Here is a 23265-nt window from a genome sequence, read left to right as displayed (position 1 = left end):
GTACAGGTTTTGGATATTAAGAAAAACAGAGGAACCTCTGCCCAAATTTTTCCAGAAATATGGAAGTAAACATGTAGACTAAGTACAAAAAGGTTCCGCGATACTTGTCGAAATTTAGTTTTCTTCTGCCGGTGGTTGGACAGCACCTTACGGTGATATTTTATCAGATTTCACCGACTATTTGGAGACGGAATTCGTGGGACGAAGACTTAAATCTGTGGGTTGTCTGTAGCCGTATGTACATGTGCACGAAAGTGAATATTGAAGATTCAGAATAGCAACACGGTAATTGTATGACTTGGCCCGGGGTGGGACCCGCTACAAGAATTTTTCGAAAAATTTGCTAAGACCTCGATTGGCCCTAAAATTACGTGACAAAGGTCGTGCGGGGCAATTGACGAAATTATATCTGCCCTAAGGCGTCAAAATGCATGAAAGTTTCGGGGTTAAGCGTGCTCAAGCTAGAGCAATTCTAGGATGGGTGACCCCCTGGGAAGTAATGCAAAGTTTTTCACAAGTGAAAATATGATAGATATAAATGGAAATTTGGGGTAACCAAAAGGAAAATAGAATGTGTGGAGTAATTAGTGCCCTTACAGGAGTCGCGCAGAACGAGACGGACTAAATGGGCAAAAAGAAAAGGTGCAACATCGCTCGGGAAATTGAGCGAATTCGAATAACAGTCAGAGATGCTCGCCAGTAAGATATTAGTAAATGTATATGTATGTGTGTACGTGTATGTGTGTGTGTATGATTTTTGTTTGGTGCCCATATGGGTTAAGAGCCGAGTCCCGGCAACTAACGTTGAGATAGACGAAAGGTTGTACTAAACCAAATACATGAAACGAAGCGGGGGCGACGATCCGAATGTTGTCAAGAGATAGAAAAGCCCCAATTACATTATAATTCAGTTTGGAATGACGGTGTCTGAAAGAGAAAATGAGTATGGAGGGTAGGAAAGATGAAAGATAAGCAGTGTGAATAAGTGGAATCTTTGAAAGAGTCGATACGCGAGACGCAAGACAATTTGTGTGACAACTTGGCGAATAAGTTTACAAATAAAGGGAAATTTTCATGAATCACTGGAGCCTTAATAGGAGTGATCTGATTCTAATCCAGATTCTATGTGTTATACTTTTGCACTTCCGATCCGGATAAGGCTCTGATAAATTTTGTCCGTCTGATTCTGGAAACGTTTCTGGTTGGTATACCTCTGTATGATTAACTCTGATTGCGAATCTGTCTGACACGCCTCTGTGTGTCTGACCCTGGATGTGAATCCGTCTGCTACATTTCTGTACGTCTGATTCCGATTTCGAATCTATCCGATATAATTCTATACGTCTGACCCCGATTACGAATCTGTCTGATATATCTCCGTGTGTTTGATTCTGATTACGAACCCGTCTGATACGCCTCTGTACGTCTGACTCCGATCTCAGATTTGTCTGGCATACTTCCGTACTTCCGATTTTGACTATGAATCCGTCTGCCATAGTTTAGTACGTCTGCCTCCGATTACGCATTCGTTCGATATGCTTCTACGCGTCCGGTTCTAGTTCTGAATCTGTTGGTATGAAGTGTCTGGTATGAAGTAGGATTATGATAATGTGGTAGGGAACTCAGAAGTGTAACAAGAAATGATATTGACTATGATGTCTGGGAAGCATTCGTCTGTTACGAGAATGTAGCTTATGGTTCGATGATTATGTGGGGTGCGAAAAAAATATATTATAAAGGCATTTGAATCAGTGATGTGAAAAATTACCCCATAATGTTGGTGAAGAAGCCGTGTCGGAAAGTCAACAAAGGACGACTGTAAAGAGAACCCTCCCGAAGTAGTATCACGCCCCATAAGGTCGATTTAACATTCGAGGACGAATGTTTCTAAAGGGGGGGAGGATGTTACATCCGACATTTTTGTTTATTCAAAAAAGAATTCAAGATAAATTGACTTGTGATGAATAAGGCCACAATTGGACCTTACTTGGTATGAAGGTGTAGGTTATGCTTACAATGGTGTGGAATTACGAAAGGTGGCCAAGGGCGAAATTGGAATTTTGGAAACTTGCTCCATGAATTACAAAATTAGCCAACAATTTTGGGCTCAAAAAAATAAGTGAAATGAGGCCCAATAAGGGAGCCCAACCGGCCATGCCATGAAAAATGGCCCAAGTCCATAAGTTAATTAAGTAATGTTATATAAGGATCCTTATCCAAAGAACATTCAAGAAAAATACAAGGCAAGAACAAAGAAAAAGAAATGGAGCATTTCGGGTAAGAGAGGGAAAAAGAAAAGAAAAAGAAAGGAAATTATTTTTGGAGCCCAATCCTTGAGTTTAAAATTCAATTCTTGTGGGAATACTACTAAGTGCAAAGTCCTCTACAACTTGGTACAATTAGTTTGGCAAGAGGACAAGTTTGGTGCCAAGTGAAAACTTGAAGAAAAGGTAAGAATTTTACCATTCCTATGCCATGAAATATATGTATGTATGTTGTAGTATGTGTGAATGAATGAAAAACATGAAAATTTTGTGTGTTGGGGTGATTGGAGTGTTGGCCGAATGCTTGTACATGTAGTACATGTCGTGGATGATTTGAATTCATGTTGTAATTTAGTTGTAATATGATAGAAATTGTATTAGAAATGAAAGTTGAATGAATTGGGTTGAATTGGAAAAAAATGTGGATGTTGGCCGTGGCTATGGAGGAATTTGAGATGGTGATAAATTGTTTTGTTTGATATGTTAGTTGTATGGTTATGATCCTTATAATTTAAATGATGTAAGTTTGCATTGATTTGGAAGTGTTGGAAGAATTATGGCATTGAAATTGGTTGTATGTCATTATGGGAAATTATGCGAATTTATATAGTTTTTGCATAATTGTGAAAGTAAGATCATAGGAGGTAAATTGATGTTGTTGTTAGTGAATTTGGAAAGAAACGATGTGAGTTAGTATGTTCGTCGTGATCGTAGACGCTTCGGATGGAATATGGAGAGCGACGAATCATTCGAACTCATTTATATTGTTTGGAATATTGTTGGAATGTGTTTGAATAATCTTGAATGGGTAAATGAATATGATAATGTTGATGTTGGTTTGACCTTGTAAAGTTTGTATGAAAGTTGTCATTTTATGTAGAAAGAAGATCATTGATGTTAGAACCTATTTCGTTGTGAACTTTGACGTCGTTTGGTGTTGTTGGGTTGTTGTTGTTGAATGTTCTGAGCCGAGTTAAATTCTCGGGGTGTCAGATTTATAGGGGAAATGCTGCCGAAATTTCGGTAGCCAAGTATAGCCCAAAGATTAAGATGTTAACTTTCATGAATAGTAACTGGTAAAAGTGACCATTTGCAGGTTTTGGACGAAACGGGAATTGAGATTTGACGAGCGTAAGACGCAATCCAGGTATGTAAAGCCTACCTTTCCTTCTTTTGGCATGTCCTAGTTATACTAGGTTAAGATCGGACCCTCGGGGATAATTCTGCTCTTGGAAATCCGAGTTTAGTTTTGGCCACTATTCATTCAGCGCAATTGAAACATATTCCTTATAATTGGTTGCAAGAATGTTCAAACCTTCATAACTTTTGCTATTGTGTCCGAATCTCTCCGAAACATTCGTAGATGGCTTTATGGAGCCTAAAGTCTGTGATTTGTGTCCGCCGCCTCGATTTGACTCAAGGTGGACCGGCAAGCCGGAGGCTTCCCTTATTTGGTTTGTTTGACCCATTTCCGTCCGATATGAAAAGTGATCGTTTGCCTAGGACTCAAAGGTCCGTTTGAAATTTCCTATACCATTATTGAACGTTTTGCACTATGAATGATATTAGATTTTCGGAAAATGACATGTGAATTGTTTTTCAAAGGTTTTGCTGTTTGGAACTTCGTAACTTCTATACATTAATTTTGATCGACCTGACTCCTACTCCGAGCCTTCTGGCGTCGGTATATGCCTATATATAATTATGTGTCGAGTCCTGTAAATTATTTTAATATGCATATGGTCTCTGCACTACTCCGTTCGTGCCATTCGTTATGATTTCGTTCGTCGGTACCCGGGCCGGCTTTGTGATCGTGCGCGCTATACCATATTCGGAAGTATGATGTGTTACGGTTTCCGAGGCCTCTCCATAGGGCCGGTTTCCGTCTATGGAGTTATGATGTGATGTGGCATTTGATATGTTCTGATGATCTGGTTTGTGAGTCTGTTTGGGGTGCCTAAGTACGGTGCCAGTCGCGGCCCACGGGGTTGGGTCGTGACACATGCCCGCAGGTACATATGTTCGTTCTGGTGACCCGCCAGTGTAGGACACTTATTCTGCTATTCGGAGTACTCCTTTGATCCGGAGCTCATATTTTTGGTACATATCTTTTGTTATACATGTTTCTGTATATATGACTATTTGGGGTACGGCGGGGCCCTGTCCCGTCGTATGTTTCTGTTATGGTTTGTAGAGGCCTGTAGACATATATGTGGGTCATGGGTCGTGTGTGTTCGGTTATGTCCGTGACTTATGCCTTAAGCGGTCCCGTTTACTATGATGGCCGAAACGGCCCATATGTTTGTATATGTATGTATATTCGGGCGATGTGTATTCCGCCAGCTTGCCGGCTTTTGTATGATATTTCAGTTACAGGTGACCGCTTAAGATGACGTCTGTTCTCGGTATCTGTGCAAAATAACGTATGTTAAATTTGAATAAGTCTTTGATATGTCGATTTGGTAAGCGAATGGGTTTGGGTGTCCAAATAGGGCACCAGTCACGGCCCACGGGGCTGGGTCGTGACAACTGCTTTAAGGCATTTCCCTTACCATGTGTGTACGGTATGGAGAAGAGGCCTGGGGGACATTGCATAGCACTGGATCTCACTAGCATTGCATTCCACATCATTAAAAGGTACATATCCTCATTTATTTCTTGGTGGATGACATAATTAAGTTGTTGCTTATTTTTAAGGCTTTTTTTCTAGAAACTTGACGAATTTATGGATTAGAGATTACACTTAGGTCTATGATCCGATGATATCAGGATTTACTGTTATCATCATTAATGTTAACAGTTATCTGAATGTGCTTAATGACTGTACTTGACTGCTTATCAGTCCTACTTGTTGATTTCTTCACATTTATATGCGCTATCTAATCGTTGTCGGCCTATGATGCCTACGAGTACTAGTGTTGTGCTCATACTACTATTGCTACCTTCCTTGTGGGGTGTAGGGTTTGATGTAGGTTAGGTTCAATATCTCGTGACTGATCGTGAGGCTATCATCGGAGATATTGGCTGAGCTACTTACCAGACCTGCAGCCCGAAGTCTCTTCTTATGCAATGTACCTACTTCCCTCCTACAGGCAACATTTGTTTTAGTGTTGAGTCTGTATTTCGCTTTCAAATCTTGTATTCCATCTAGAGGCTCTTGTACTAGTTAAGACCAGGTTCTGGAAATTTTGAATAATAGAGTTATTATGTTTCCGCATTTGTTAATGTTACTTCAAATGTTGATTGTGATGTTACGTGTTCAATTTCAGTACTTGTTCTGATAAAACAAATAAAAGATTGGGGATGGTTCGTCTACCAGGGAGGATAGTGTAGGTGCCGTCATGACCCATGATTTGGATCGTGACAAGTTGGTATCAGAGTTCTAGGTTCACCGATCTCACAAGTACAAGAGCAATGTCTAGTAGTGTCTTGTGGAATGGTACGTAGACGTCCGTACCCATCCGCGAGAAGCTATAGGACATTTTTGAAATTTCAATTCTTTCTCTCCTTTCGTGCTATTTTATTCAAATTGGTATCTAGTCAATTCAAATTGTATCTAGTCGATCCAATTGGTATTTAGTTGTAGCGTGTTTTAAGAATGGCACACATTTTTTGGTATATTTGGAAGGTCTTAAATGAATTTTGGGTGTCGGGTTGGAGTCCTAGGATTAGTAGATTTCTTTCTGGTTACAAGCGTCTCGCATCTGAGAAAAAATGGCCACATCTGCGGAACCGCACCTGCGATAAGTGGACCGCAGGTGCGACGTCGACTGAGTAGGCTAGAGGCATATTTGTGTGACAAGGTCCGCAGACATGAGGCCGCACCTGCGAATTTTGTCCACAAATGTGGGCTTGAACCGATAAGTAAAGTTTGCGGGTACAAGCCGAATTACACAGAAGTGGGTTTGTACATGCAATCGGTGGCCCGCATCTGCGAAATAACTACTCAGAAACAATTGACTTTTCCCTGTTTCGAAGTTTCGTTTCCCATTCTATATCAGTCCAAAATCAACATCTCTGCATAAGAAGCCCAGCAAGAGCGCAAGTTTAGCATAAATAAAGGCCCGGCAAGGGAACAAATCAAGTCAATTCAAAAGCAAGAAAAGAAAACAAGTACGCAACAACCCAAGTTTACAAATAAAAACCAAAGCAAAAGTAAAACAGTCTTAAGAATATCAGGAGGCCGGACCATATCAGCAGAAGGGGCCCATCACTGCGGTGCCGAGCTTTGGGCATACCCCTCCACATCTTGACTAGGAGCTTGCTCTGCTTTTTAGTTTTTGTCTTCTCCTTATCAAAGTCCTAACGAAAGTTAACATATGCTTTGGCCATGGCGCCATAGGCTGACTCTAGAATACTGACAGACTCTGCAAGCTCTTTTACGAATCCGCCTGCTCCTTTTGAGCCTCCAAGTACTTCTGCATCTTGGTCGGGGTGAACTGGTCAGGACTGGCCCTTGATGGCCTACTGAGGAGCTTGGACACCAGCTCCCGAATAGACTGCAACTGGGAATCTAGTGCTCCAAAGGGCCCCTCTGTCTGAGAGGAGGGATCATCTCATACGCTTACCTTTATCTTCTTTTTCTTCTTTTGCACAGCGCTACCCACTCCTGTGACTCTCAATAGGTGGAATGGCCTATCCACCTCTACCCAATGATCAATAGGATGCTCCTCAACCCCAGCATTCCTGCAAAGCTCTGTAATCAGGGAGGGAAACATCAAGCTCGGGCTATTCTGGTACAGGTATTCCTTCAACTACCGGAAGATGTAATAACCAACATTCACTGGAATACCTTCCAGTATGCAAGCAATCATCAAGGCACGGATGTATATACAGTCTGTGGCATTCCCCGAAGGGGATATCCTATTAGCACTGATATACTGCCATATCTTCGCCTCTGTGGTAAAATCAGTAGGCTTGATCCCCGTCTTCCTATTACCCCAGCGAACTTCGTATTTTTAAACCTCACGCACTTCAAATTTGTATAGAACTCTCTTACCCACTCCTCATTTGCCTTGCATGGAGTGGCGATGAAGCAGGTCCAACCAATGGCCTCTAGGCCACCATAAACTCCGATAAAAGCTCTGGCACTTTCTCCACTATAATTCCCATCTCAGGTAGAAGTATCTTGTCAAGCAAATTAGCGTAGTAGCAACAGTGACAACCTTTGAACGTGAACCTGGTGGCATCATACTACTGCTCCGCCACCCCTCTGACAACTTTCGAACCTTGTGCAACATTTTCATTAGCATTTTCGTCCATTTCCATCACTTTAGCATCTACTATAATCAGAACCAAATTAGTCCAGTAACTGAACCATGTCAAGCAAATCAGAACTCATCAAACAAGCTAAAGAAACCAGCAAAATAGACCCTTTAAGAACCAATTGCAAAGCTACAGGTTTGCCAATTCAGTACTGGCGTCGTACTTGCAAAAGTAGTACCGTATATGCGAGGCCGCTTCTGCGAAACTTTTTGCCGCATCTGCGGAAGTGACCCCCCTTAGCAGTCACCACACCTGTGCAATTTACTACGCAGATGTGGGACCATACCTGTAAAAACAATCTCGTAGGTACAAAGTTCATCTCAGTTTTCAAGAAACCCAAAAACTGTCAAAGGGTTCTGATTTTCCCCACTGTTTTTGGTTAAAACTTCTCATTCTAGCCTCCTAAGTCCATATCTATACGAGCATTCATGATGAATAAACTTGATTGACCACGACATCAAGCAAAAACACCCCAAAATTCTAAAAATCCCACAAAAACCCACATGGAAACCCAACCCAGAATTTTCTTCAAGTTTTCACCCAAAATTCGACTCATATTAGCATTACACAGTAGCAATCAAGTTAGATATCGTCAAACTTATTTAGAACTAGATAGAAACATACCTTGTTGAAGAAATTAAAGAAGATGGAGTTCAGAGGTGGGTTTTCTCTTCTCAAATCTGACGATTCCTCAGAAGGTTTTGGTTATTTTCCTTGAAAATAGTGTTGTGAGAATGAGAGAGGAGTGAGAGTGTTGGGAGTTTTGAGAGTTAGAAAATGGGGAGTTGGGAACGGTTTGAGTAGTGGGGTGATTAAAAGAGGGGGAAGGCTGTTCTCTTACTCCTCTATTTATGAACTAATGATGTCGCACCTGTGAAGAGGTGTCGTATCTGTGGACACGCATCTACGAAAATATTATCTGCACCTATGTAAATTCCCTTCCTTAGCAAAGACCGCCTATGAGGATAACCATCTGCACCTGTGCTCTCGCATCTGCGACCCCTTTCTCGCAGATGCGCTCACCGCATTGATTTTTCATAAAACTTCGGGCAATCACTGTTTAGCTTGGAAAACCAACACCTCAACCCTTATGGGATTCCCAATGAAGTACTTTCAGATCATCAAAATCTTCAGTGTGTGCTCGACCAATGAGGTATAATGCGAGACAGCAGAGGTGGGCGGAGTTATTCAACTATGACATTACCATTCCTTATCATCTAGGCAAGAAATCGAATCTTGATGGCAAAAAGTTATGGATAAAGGGTGTATTATGTTGCTTATATGAGAGGGCTGACTGGGGCGATGCTGGAAGAGGTTCACCATTCTGGATGTTCCATCATTATGGGTGCTACGAAGAGGTATCATTACTTGCAACGCCATTACTAGCAGGGAGAGGATAGCTGAGGACATCACGGTAGAGTCACCAAAGATTTTTGGCAAGTTTGACGTTATTGGATCACCATGGGAATGGGTAACTGAGTCCGCGCTCTACAATCCCTGTTCAGACTACCTACAGTTTGGAGAATATAGTAAGGGCTATATTGGGATAATTGTCCGAGATCATGGAGTGCACATTTCTAACATTTTGGGCCAAGGTACTTTGTTCACTTTTCATTACTAAGGGTTACGATTGCAGGCTTGTGTGTTTCATTTGGGTGGTCCTGGGGACCAGTACTGACCCTTGGCAAGGATTACTCATGACGACAATTATTAAACCAATAGGGGCCTGGCACCCTTGGATTCGATATAGTAGGAGATTTTGTTCTCCGGGTGGTTGATTTAATGCACTTGGGGTAAACCTTAGCTCAATGATTTGTCGAGAGAGCCCGTTGATAGAGTGAAGTTATTCCAGAAGATATCTCCAGTCAAGTGTAGCTGAAGCACCATCCGGTTGAGGAGACTATTTGACAGACCAAGGCCGATATGCATAGTGAATGTCCCCAACTCTCTCCTAATTTGTGTACCTTCTATTCGCTTCTTCCTGTTCAAGGATGAAAGATTGTTTAATTGGTATCTGATGTAACAACCCATTTGGTCGTTACAGGCATTTTACTATTTTTTCGCCGAAGCTACCCTTCTATTAGTCTCTATTCTGTGTCATTTGACTTGTGGAGATGGGTGTTTGGTTGTGACCGTGGGATTCCAAATGAGTTTCAAGCCTTGGGCTGGAAAGTTGGAGGTAATACATGCTTACTTATATACACAACACCTCTCCTGTGTTATGCCGATGTAGGACTTTTTCTTCTAAGTTAGGGTGTCACATACAACCCTTGTTATAGACGCAGTGTCCTCGCTGACGTTTGCCCCCACCGCATGGGATTTGCCTAGACTCAGCACTGAGGTTTTCCCCGCTTATCCTGGATTTGCCTAAACTCAATTGAACTCTAGCCCACCATTGACAAGGATGACACAGGAGTGGCTCTGACACCATCTTTATCAACCCAGCCCACTAGTTATATTGTCCGCTTTGGGCCTAGGCCTGCACAACTTTAAAAAGCGTCATTAGGAGGTAAGACATGCTTACTTAAATACCCAGCACCTCTCCTGTGTTATGCTGATGTGGAACTTTTCCTTCTAAGCTGGGGTGTCAAATCTGTAACAGCCCAAGCCACTAGTGATATTGTCCGCTTTGGGTCTAAGCTTACATGGCTTTAAAATGCGTCACTAAGAGATAATACATGCTTTCCTATATACCCAGCACCTCTCTTGTATTATTTCAATATAGGACTTTTCCTTCTAAGTTGGGGTGTTCTACGCAGGTGCGAAGTCGCACCTGCGGGAGTTCTGAGTTCCTTCGCACCTGTGATCCAGCAGGTTTTAAGGGAGCTCGTATCTGGGGAATATATTCCGCAGGTGCGTGGTCGCACCTGTGGGGCAGTACCTCGCATCTGCAAAGATCACTGAGTAGACCAGATATTTATTTCCCCAATTCGGGATTGGACCTCATTTTCACCCACCTCAAGTTCTAGAGCTCTTTTGGAGAAAATTTCAGAAGGTTCCATTTGTTTCCTTGGCAAGGGTAAATACTAAACCTTATTTCCTCGTTTAATTTAATCCTCACTCTAGATTAATAGCTAATTCATGCTTTACGTCAAGAAATTGGGGGTTTAACCCTAACATAAGGATTGAAATTATCTTAAATTTAGAGGCCAAATCATGATGGGTTTTGGGTGGGTTTTGTTGTTTTAGCTTGACTAAACTGTGGGTAGACTAATTCTAGCACAAGTTTACCAATTTGATACGAGTTTAAATGATTTGATCCGGGTTTTAGCATATTTAGGGATTTGGGGAAATAATGAAATTAAAGTATCATTTGTGATTAGAAGGTAATGATAATTATGATTTTTACTAATTAGACTCTGGGTAAGGTGGATTTAACTTAGAATTCGGCTTTTGTCCTTGTGGGCTCGGGATCACTTTTGGGAGTAGTGTTTTGGTTTTTACTTAGAGGCATGGCCTTATGGTTACCTGTAGTTTCATAATCTAACTTAGAGTTCATATTTAATATGCTTTTATCATTCGGAAGCACTCCAGAAAGAAAAAGCTTGGGCGTGATTGTTCGTGGCTCCTGTTCGGCTTGGAGGTAAGTTATGGCTTACCTTTGTTAGAATCCAATTAGAGAATCGTATGTAGATGGTAGATATATACAGGGAAAGCATGATAAGCCCTTGGGCATGGTTGTGGTGATAAATCCACTGGTTTTGTATAATTGATGTTATGTGGGCTTGTCGCCATGTTTTTCATTATCTTCTGATTGTTGATTAATCCCGTTAGTAACCTGATATCTCAAATACTTTAGATAAAGGAAACAATTATGTATGGATGACTTGAGTTGTATTCAGCTTCCATAAGTTGCGTCCCTGTGTTCCACAATCTGTGATATTATTAAATTGATTTCCTAGACTAGGCATGGTCTTCTAATTCTAAGTAATTGGATGTTATTGTGGTTGATTTCATGCACAAAATTTCATCCCATATTTCTTATGTGATTTTATATGATTATGATTTGAAATGATGATAAGTGAGAGAGTGTCTCCTCCGAGGTCTTTTTCGGAGAGCGTAAAAGAGAGAAGTACTCGTGATCCGAGGTAATTTACCGAAGCGAGAGGTTGCTGTGTCTGAGGTCATTTGCCTGAACGAGGGTACATGGACTTTGCGGGTCCCCCATGGTTCATTACTTTGAGGCATTTCCGTTAGTATGTGTGTACGGTATAGAAAGGAGGTCTGGGGGGCATTGCATAGCACTGCACTTCATTTGCATTGCATTCCACATCATTGCATGGTATATCTCCTCATTGATTTCTTGGTGGATGACTTGATTGTGTTGTTGATTTCTTGTAAGGCTCTTTCACTAGAAACATGATGAATTTGTGGATAAGAGATTACACTTAGGTCTATGATCTGAGGATATCGAGATTTACTTTATTATTGTTGTGAATTGTCAGCTGAACGTGCTTGATGATTGTACTTGACTGGTTATCAGTTCTACTTGTTGTTTTCTTCACATTTATTTGTGTTATCTAACCGTTGTCGGCCTATGATTCCTACGAGTACTAGTGTTGTGCTCATACTACTCTTGCTACATTCCTTGTGGGATGCAGGGTCTGATCCAGGATATGTTTGAGACCTCGTGGTTGATCCCGAGGCTATCGTCGAAGATGTTGGGCGAGCTACTAGCTGGACCTGCAGCCTAAAGTTTCTTCTTATGCAATCTGCCTACTTCCCTCCTACATGCAGTATTTGTTTTAGTGTTGAGTCTGTATTTCGCTTTCAAATCCGGTATTCCATCTAGAAGCTCTTGTACTAGTTAAGACCAGGTTTTGGGAATTTTTAATAATAGAGTAATTATTTTTCTGCATTTGTTAATGTTTCTTCAAATGTTGATTGTGATGTTACACGTTTAATTTCCGCACCTATTCTAAAAAATCAAATAAAAGATTGGGGATGAGTCGCCTACCAGAGGGATAGTGTAGGTGCCATCATGACCTGTGATTTGAGTCGTGACAACACAAAACCTAACTAGTGCCAAAAACCCATCACTCAAATCTTTAGAAAATTCCATTCAAGTCCGAAATCTAGTTTTGAATAGTTTGCTCACGCTTTAAAAACCTAACACTAGGAATTTTTCCCAAAACCAAACATGATTTTCAAGAGAACCTCTATTTGCAACTTAGGGTTCATAACTCATAAAATCCCCAATCCTAAACAATCTTTCTAGTAGAAATTTCTAATCAAATAAAGGTATAAACTAAATATGATGGTAAGGAACTTAGCCCAAATGACGATTCTCGAAAATCCCCTCAAAGTCTCCCTACACCAAGCTCCCTAGGTCCTAAAATAAGTTTAGAGGGAATGAGGCGCGAACTTGGGAAAAAGGATTTAAGGATACCGTTTTCAACGATCCCGCAAAAGTGGACTGAGGCACACAGGTGTGGCCTCGCTTCGGTGGAAAATAGTCTGCAGATACGAAACCCACTTGACCTCTCAAAATTCCATAGAAGCGGAGAAAACTTGGCAGATACGAGCGCGTAGATGCGACCCATAGCTCTCAGGTGCAGTTGCACCTGAACTAGAAAATCTGGGTTTTCACTAAGTCCAATCCAAACCTCGAAACTCGTTCAAAACTCATGAATCCAAAACATGCATGCAAACTTAACATTAAAACTGGTACGAACTTACTCACGCACTCGAATTTCCCAAAAGAGGTCACCTTGACCCGGTGTTGATTTTTATTCAACCCCAACAAAATCAAACCAACATTTCCAAAACGATGACCTAAAACACAAACGGATGCCTCAAAACTCAAACCAAAGGCGCAACTAAGTCAAGCATTATGTTCCAGACCTAACGTAACTATTGTATTCGATTCCGGACGCAATTACCAAGAAGTAAACTATTGCTCAACACTTTCTTACTAATTCAATTTAGAAGACTATAAAATCCTCATAACCAACCGATAGCCTCGAAAATCGTACCACCCATCCCGCAAGTCCTAAATAGAAGTTGTCGGACTACGAAAAAGGTTATTTTTGGGTGAAAAAGAGTAAAATGCCTAAAACGACAAAACGGGTCGTTACATCAGATACTAATTAAACAAACGTTTCTCCTTGAATGGAAAACACACGAAGAGGGGGGGGTACTGAAATCAGTAAGGAGCAGGGGATTTCTAATACGCATATCATCCTCGGTCTCCTATATAGCTTCCTCCACTGGATGGTGCTTACATAGTACCATAACTGAAGCTATCTCGAGAGTTTCTTCACCTTACCCAAGGAATCCCTCAACAGACCAGTACCCAGAGTCTCACCTAGAATGCATCAAACAGACCAATCGAGGAACAACACCTCCTACCGTACCTAACCTCAAAGGGTGCCATGCCAATATTCGAGTGATAACTGTTGTCGTAAGTAAACTCCGCCAAGGGCAAGAACTGGTCCCCGGGACCACCCGAATCAAATACGCAAGCCAGTAACATAACCTCTAGAAAATGGAAAGTGAACTGAGTGCCTCAGACTGAAATGATAGAAATAGGCACTCCATGAAATCGAAAAATCTCCCCAATATAGATCCTTGCTATCTTCTTTGAATTATAAGTAGTCTAAACCAGAATGTAGAGCACGAACTTGGTCAACTAATCGCAATAACCCAAATATCATCACACATGCTCAAGGTTTTCGATAATCCTACCTCGACGTCCTTAGCTATCCTCCCCCACTTCCACTCTGGGATGTATCCCCCTAAATCATACCGCTCGATATCTGATGCTTATACTTAACCTACCGACATTTCAAACACTGAGATACAAACTCTATGATGTCCCTCTTCTCCCTACCCCACTAATAATGCTGGTTTAATTCATGACACATCTTTATAGTGCCCAGATGAATGGAATACCTAGGACTGTGAGCTTCCTCCATAATCAACCTTATCAAGTCACCCATATAGGGAACACACATGCACCCCCTCGCCTCCAACAATCGCTTCTCTTTCCTGAAAGATAAAGAATGGTAATGCCGTAATCCTTTATCAACTCCATCCACTTAAGCTGACTTAAATTAGATCTGCGGATTAAAACCTAACTTAATATTACGGTGATCTGTGAACACCTCACAGTGGATTCCATATAGGTCAAGGTGTTGGATTGAAGCCAAATCATTGGCTTCCTAGTGTCTTCTTGTAAAGGAGTGCAGAGAGTGCATCTGCAAAAGGACTTCGCAGGTGCGAAAGGCGCAGGTGCGGGTACTGTCCGCAGGGCGGACTTGGTATGAAACTAGGAACTCATAGGTACGGATAAATGTTTGCAGAAGAGGGTTCACAGAAGCGGATATATGCCTGCAGATGCGAGCATGGCTGGAAGAAGTAATTCTGCAGAAGCGATCAAATTTTCAAAGATAAGAGTTTACAGAAGCGAAAATCACTCCGTAGGTGCGACATCGGGCAGTTTAAAAAAAATGGGTAAGGGAAGAGTCTTATTCCAAACTCTTCAAATCATCACAACTCATCCCAACCGGTTCTAACTTCCCCCATTACCATAACACTCTTGAATCTCCACCCCTCTCACTACCCGCAGCTCCCACATCTACAAATCACAAGGAAAAGAACTAAAATATTCGGGAGAAACATCAAATTCATGAAGGAAGGGGCCCACGTTTATCTCCATTTTCTTTGAATTTTCTTCAACGAGGTAAGTTTCTCATCTCTTTGCTAGTTTAGAACGTAATTTGAAGGATATCTATTATGATTACCACTGTTATTGCTTATTATGGGTTCAAATTTGGTTGAAAATTTTTGGAAAATTTGGGTTGGGTTTCTCATGTGGGTTTAATTTAAAAAATTATGGGTGTTGTTGGCTTCAAAATCGTGATCTATTAAATCTAATAATCGTGCATGCTTGTACGGTTGAAGATTTAGAATTCTAGGATAAGATATTTAGTGACCAAAAACATGGGGAATCAGGGACCTCGACTGATTTTTTGGGTTTCTGACATTGGAGATGAACTCCGCACCTGCGAGAAAAGAACCGTAGGTGTGGTCCCGCATCTGTATGAAAGATCACGCAGGTGCGATGGCTGTTGTGAAGGTCAATTCTGCATATGCAAAAAACATTCTGCAGAAGTGGCCTCTTATCCGAGGTGCTACTTCCATAGGTGCGACGCCTGGACGACTTTTTGCAAATCAGTAGCTTTGCAACTTGTGTTCAATGGGCCTGTTTTGCTTGTTTCTTTGGCTTTTTTTTGATGAGTTTTGAAATGCTTGACATGACTCTATTGCTGGACTAACTTGGTTTTCAGTATTTTAGGTACTAAAGTGGTGATAATGGACCCAAATACGAATGAAAATAAGGCACAAAATCAGGAAATTACAAAAGAGGCTGCGGAGGAGCAATATGATGCTTTTAGGTTCTTGTCTCGTGATTTCCATTGCCGATACTATGATAATCTGCTCACCAAGAAGATCCTACCAGAAAAGGGGATTGTTATGGAAAGGGTGCCCGAGCTTCGTTTGGACTTCAATGATCATCTAGAGGCCACATGTTGGACATGCTTCATTGACTCTCTGTGCAAAGAGAAGGAGGAATAGGTGAGAGAGTTTTATGAAAATCTGAAGTGTACCAAGTTTGACAATCTTGATCTTAGCATAAGGGGAAAGGTAGTGAGATTTGGGCCCGAAGAAATAAATTCTTTCTACGGCCTTTCTAATTATCCACTGGGACCAATGCAAGAGAAAGATATTTGTTCTGGAGATTGGTTGGTGTCTAAGTTGTGTGCTTCTGGCAAGAAAGTTTCATGGGCTAACAAGAAAAGGGGTATCAAGTCTGTCGATTTTATAGCTGAGGCAAAGATGTGGGAGTACATCATTGCTAGTAGGGTGTCACATTTCGGGAACACGTCCGACTGCACATACATCCGTGCCTTGATTATTGCTTGCATACTTTATGGCATTCCTGTGAATGTTGGCCATTACGTTGTTTGGGAGTTGAAAGAGTACTTGATCCAGGCTAGCCGGAGCTTAATATTTCCTTCCTTGATTACTGAGCTTTTCCGGATTACTGGTTTGACTGAGCTTCCTACCGATCATTGGGTGCCGCCAGAGAAACCATTCAACCCTTTGAGGATCACGGGAGAGGGTAGCGCCTTGCAAAACAAGAAGAGAAATATAGATATCAACATAGAGGATGACTCCTCCTCCTCCCAGCCAGATGGACCCTTTGGAGCAATGGGTTCTTAGTTACAGAGCATCCGGGATTTGGTGTCCCAACTTACCAGTGGACCCTCAGAGGTAAGCTCGGACTAGTTCACCAGGACGGAGATGCAGAGGTACTTGGATCAGAAGGAACAGAAAAGAATCTTGCAAATTTTGTCACTATGCTGGAGTCAGCCTACAGCACCATGGCCATTGCCCAAGACAACCTTCGGGAGGACTTTGATAAAGAGAAGAAAAAGAACAAAACGAAGGGTAAGCTTATGGTGAAGATGTGGAGAGGCATCAAGACACTCTTCAAGTTGGGAAATCCATAAAAATGGTTTCCGATCAAGGATGTAGATGACGAAGAAGAGTACCCCTTGCTGTCAGAGGATAATGCCAATACTGATGCTGGTTGTCATGAGGCCCAGATTTCGGCTCAACAGGGATGAGACTTTTCAATCGTCTGATAGTTTGGTGTAGATCCTTTAGGAGTCCATTGCACTATTTTCCTTTGCTTTGTTGGGATTTTGTGCAGCGATGGCACTACAATGTTGTTGTTTTGGATGTTGTGAGCATTTGCGCTTGTTTTCGCTGACTTGTGCCCTTGCCGGGCTTTTATTTTATACTAGACTTATGCCCTTGCAGGCTTTTATTTTATACTAGACTTATGCTCTTGCTGGGCTTTTATCCTACACATGGATGACAATTTGATTTAACTAAATACCAATCGGGTTGAACTAGGTACCAATTTGAATCGGCTAGCTGCCAATTTGAATCAACTAGATACCAGTTTGAATTAAATAGCACTAAAGGAATAAAAGAATGGAAGTTTTCCAAAATGTCCTATAGCTTCTCGAGGATGGGTACGGATGTCTATGTATCAATCTGCAAGACTCTACTAGACATTGCTCTTTTACTCGTGAGACCGGTGAACCTAGGGCTTTTATACTAACTTGTCAACGATCCATTTCGCGAGTCATGAGAGCACCCACACCATCCCCCCTGGTGGGCGAACCCTTCCCTTAACCACATTATTTAAAAGGTAGACATACAGAGATGGATACAACAAATAGATTAAAAGACTTACTTTGTATTAATAACAGTGCAGAATAATTAAAAGTATTACAACCCCCAAAACTTAGCCTTAACTTGTACAAGAGCTTCTAGAAGAAATACATTATCCATGTACTGCCATTACAAAACTCTAAGTAAAAGAATGAGAAACTTCAGACATAATAACATAAGAAGATATTTAGGGCTGCAGATCTGACTAGTAGCTCACCCCAAGTCTCTGATGAACATCCTCAAGACCAGTCGTGAGGTCTCGAACAATAACCTGAATCAACACTGCACCCCACAAGGAATGCAAAAAGGATAGTATGAGTACAAAACTAGTACTCATAGGCACCATAGGCTGACAATGACAAGATAACACATGTAAAAGGAAGAAATCAACAAGTACAGTCACGAAGCATATTCTAGTATAAGAACAGATCGAGTACATAAGATGTCAAATGAGTAGTGTAAACGAATGAATGTAATGCCCCCTCCCCCCCCCCCCCCCCAAGGAATCCTCTCTGAACCCGTACATACATGCTAAGGGATATGCCTCAAAGTCATGACCCATAGGGGACCCGCGAAGTCCGTATACAAAATACCACATAGGCTATCATCATTACCATTTTCCACACAGGCTACCATTGTTACCACTTTCCACACAAGCTATCATTGAACCATTTACCGCACAGGCTATCTTTCTTTCTCATTACCACTCAGCTTTCATCACTTGCTCATCAGAGTAACCAATCATGCATGAAAATGGATGGTATGTCAATGTATGAAATTCAATTCAAGCACATTAGAAATCATGGAACCAATAAATGCATATCATTAATGTCGAAACACAACTCAAATCCATATTTCATAATCCTTCCCTTTTCATGAGATAAGTGAGATATCAAGTAACCAGGCAAATCTGTCAACAATCACAACTTATTAGGTAGTATGACGACAAGCCCACATAACAACATTCATACCAAGCCAGTGGATTTATCAACACAACCTGCCCGAAGGCCTTTCATGCTTTCCCCATCAAAATCTACCATTACATACGATTCTCTAATCGGAGTCTAACAAGGGTAAGCCGTAACCTACCGAGAAGGCCAAGCGGGAGTCACGAACAAGTCAAATCAATGCCTTTCCTTTGCGAAGAGCCTCTGAACGATTGAAGTCTATCACATAAGTACTCTACCTTAGAATACAAATCTACGAATACCCCTATTGTTATACTTCTAATTTGAACACAAAACAACCTTAAAAGTGACACCGAGCCCACAAGGGCAAAATTGAAACTATAAGTTAGAACACGCTATCCATAGTCTAGATAGTCATAATCCTAAGTTTCATGGAATTATAACCCCAAGTGAGCCTCCAATTACAATATTTACACAAAACCTAACTTGTGCCAAAAATCCATCACTCAAATAATTTAAAAAATCCATTTGAACTCAGAAATCGAGTTTGGAATAGTTTACCCATGCTTTAACAAGCTAATACTAGGAAATTTTCTCAAAAACAAACATGATTTATAAGATAACCTCTATTTTTAACTTAGGATTCATAACTCATAAAATCCCCAATCCTAAACAAGATTTCTAGTTGAAATTTCTAATCAAATAAAGGTATAAACTAAATAAGATGGAACTTACACCAAATGATGATTCTAGAAAATCCCCTCAAAGTCTCCCTACACCAAGATCCCTAGGTCCTAAAATAAGTTTAGAGTGAATGAGGCTCGAACTTGGGAAAAGGGATTTAAGGATACTGTTTTCAGCGATCCTGCAGAAGCGGACTGAGGCTCGCAGGTGCGGCCTCGCTTCTGCGGAAAATAGTCCCCATATGCCGAACCCACTTAACCTCTTCAAATTCTACAAAAGCAGAGAAAACTTCACAAATGCGGCGCGCAGGTGCACCCTATCGCCCATAGGTGCGGTTGCACCTGAACTAGAAAATATGATTTTTCACTAAGTCCAATCCAAACCTCCAAACTCGTTCGGTACTCATGAATCCAAAACATGCCTGCAAACTTAACATAAAACCCGCTACAAAATCACTCGCGCACTTGGATTTCCCAAAAGACTTCACCTTGACACGATTTTGACTCAAGTCAACCCTAACCAAACCAAACCAAACCAACATTTCTAACCAATGACCCAAAACACAAACGGATGCCTCAAAACCCGAATCAATGGCTCAACTAAGTCAAGAATCATATTCCGGACCTAACGGAACTATAAGTATTTGAATCCAGACGCAATTACCGAGAAGTCAACTAGTGATCAACTCTTTCTCACTAATTCAACGTAGAAGACTCTAAAATCCTCAAAATCAACCATGACTCGCCGATAGCCTCAAAAATCATGCCACCCATCCCTGCAAGTCCTAAATACAAAAATTCAGACCATAGGAAAGGTTATTTTGGAAACAATGAGTAAAATGCCTAAAACGACCTCACGGGTCGTTAAACTTTTAATATTTTCTGTAGTTTAAAAGGAATTTTTACTCATTTATTATTTTAAGTGTGTCACACATTTGCTAATTTCTATATGTAAACAAGTTTAAACAGAGGGTACGTGGAGTCTACTTCCTTGTAACGACCGTTTGGTCATTATTGCAGTTTTGACACATTTCCCCCCGTTGACCATTCCCCGAGCCTATAAGTATGTTTTGACTAGAGAGTACGCGCGACATGATTCCCGAGGTAATCGGATGATTTTTATGGTGACCTATGAGAATTAGAGCCTGAAAGCGAAAAACCTTTGACCGATAGTTGACTTCTGGGTAAACAGACCTTTTTTAAAAATTTGTCAATTTCGTGAGGTCCAGAGGGTCCATTATGACTTGATGGGGTATTCAGTTCGGTTCTCGAGGTACTCGGGAGCATTTAGTTCTAAGGGTTGGAAAGTTTATTTCTGGCCATTGGGGTTGACTCGGTTCAATAGACCTCCGATTGAAATTTTAAGACCTCAAGTGCGTTCGTAGCGTATTTTTACGTATGTGTGCATATATGTTTTGTATCTGGGAGGTCTAGGGTGGATGTCAAGATTTGGGGTGAACTTGGTGAAAAACCAGAATTTCACTGGTTTCTAGTGTCTCGCCCCAGTGAGACTGGGTGCGCCCCAGCGGACCCACCTCAGCGAGGCTTCGTCCGCAGGCACGGAAGTCTTAACCTCAAATTTGTTAGTTTAATATTAGCATATGAATGTGAGATTAAATGATGTATTTGGCTAATCTAAGCATTGAATTTCATTAATAAGTAGTAATAAGATTGAATTTCCAATTTGAGTTGAGAAATTAATTATGGAAAATTAGGGTTTATGCTGAAATTGGGGTTTTCTCTTGAATGATGAAATTGATCAATAATTGAGCTTAATTAGCAATTGGAGAGTTAAATTGAAATTCTAGAATGTTGGGTCACCAATTCAACTTTTGAAATATCCATTTTACCTTTGTGGGTCTGATTTCCCTCTCTTCCTTAGTTGATTTTTTATTCGAACGAATGTATAGAAATATGGGTACCATTATTCCCCATTTCTAAATGACTAGACATTGAGTATTTTGAGGCTCTTCGGAAGGGAAAGGCTCAGATTTGACGGTTCGTGGCACTAGCTCCGCATCGAGGTAGGTTACAGCTTACCTTTCGGTTAAACTTCAGTTAGCGAAGCATATGTAGGAGTTAGTTATTGACGGAGAAATCATGCTAAGCCTTCGGGTATGAAGTTGGGATAGATATTCTTAGGTTGGTATTGTTGACGACCTTGTGGGTTTGTCGCCTCGTTTATTGTGATTTGGCTTGTTGCCATGTGTGTGATGTTGGGTTTATTTCTTATTTGTCATGTTGTTGTTATGATATATTCGTCTCCACCTACCTTGTCATTTATCAGGGCTAGGGGAAAGAACTTGATTCAGTATTGATATTGTGATATGTGCCCATGTAGAGGCACGATTGAGATTTGATATGATTACACCTGAGAATGATATCTTGCATAGCATTCATACTCATTTTACATGATACATTGATAAGATCTGTGTTTGGTATTGGTGATGATAAGTGAGAAGGAAATATCTGAGATTATGGACAGTTTGATATGGAAGCCACCTCTGGGCTGTGTGCGGAGTGGCTTGTGCTGTGGAAGTCACCTCTGGGCTGTGTGCAGAGTGACTGGTACATGGACTTCGTGTATCCCTGTGATGTCCCAAATTGGGCAACGGGCGAGCACCTACCATTTCCTACCTCGGTAGGCGAACCCTTTCCCAATCAATCATAAAACCACAATAAAGTAGTCAAGACAACCAAAATATAAGTCTAGAAGTATATAATAATAAGGATAGTGAATAAGTGCGGAAAATACTACAACAATCCCAAGGAATCTGGTCTAAGACCATACAAGAGCCACTACTATAAAAAAGTCTGAATACATAGTCTCAAAATAAAATACTGTCTCAAAAATAGAGAATAAGACAAGTAAAATGAGAGGAGTCATCCGGGCTGTGGATCCGTCCATGTGCTCACCCTGGATGCTCGATCAATAATGCCTCGGGAAATCAACCACAAGGAGAGGAAGTCCATCCAGTCACATACTCTGCACTCATAAAAGAATACAGCAAGGTAGAATCAGTACAACGACACGTACTGAGTAGGCATCATAGGCCAACAACAATTAGCTAACATATATAAAGAAAGATACTGGAAGATAATCATGCTCACAATCAAGTATCAATCAAATCAGTTCAAAATAGTATCACAAGTCCAGAAATATCGACGACCGGATCATAGCCTATGGTAAAGCATGCAAACACAAGTCTGCAAAGTTTCCACAGTTCCTCAAGTAATCACAAGCACAAGTACAATCAACGAATCTGATCGACAAGTGCAAATGAGATGGACCTGCTGCGGTGCACAGCCTGATCTGATATATATATGTATATATATATATATATATATATATATATATATATATATATATATATATATATATATATATATATATATATGTTGCGGCATGCAACTCGATCTAATATAAGTAGAAAATATGTTCCGGCGCACAACCCGATCAAATATAAGAAGAACATATCTTCTGGCGCGCAACCCGATCCAATATAAGTATAATATACATTGCAGCGTGCAACCCGATCAAAATGTATGAGTGTGAATGCATGAATGATATCAATGCCAAAAGAATCTATCAATATCGACGGTGCCACGCATGGACACATATCACAAGAATCTATCAATACTAACGGTGCCATACATGGACACATATCACGAGAATCTATCATTATCAAATCTAGTATCAGAACGTGGCGACAAGCCAATAGATCAGAACAAGGAAACAAGCCACAATCAAACAACGGTACCAGCCTAAGTAATTCATCCCAACTTCATACACGAAGGTGTAACATGCTTTATCCAACAATCACTAACTCTACATATGTTTCGCTAACCGAAGTCTATCTATAAGGTAAACCATAACCTACCTGGTAGCCAAGC

Source organism: Lycium barbarum, chromosome 2 (assembly GCF_019175385.1).
Source record: "Lycium barbarum isolate Lr01 chromosome 2, ASM1917538v2, whole genome shotgun sequence".
NCBI lineage: Eukaryota > Viridiplantae > Streptophyta > Magnoliopsida > Solanales > Solanaceae > Lycium > Lycium barbarum.
The sequence above is the reverse complement of the archived record's forward strand: the minus strand, read 5'-3'. Positions refer to the sequence as shown.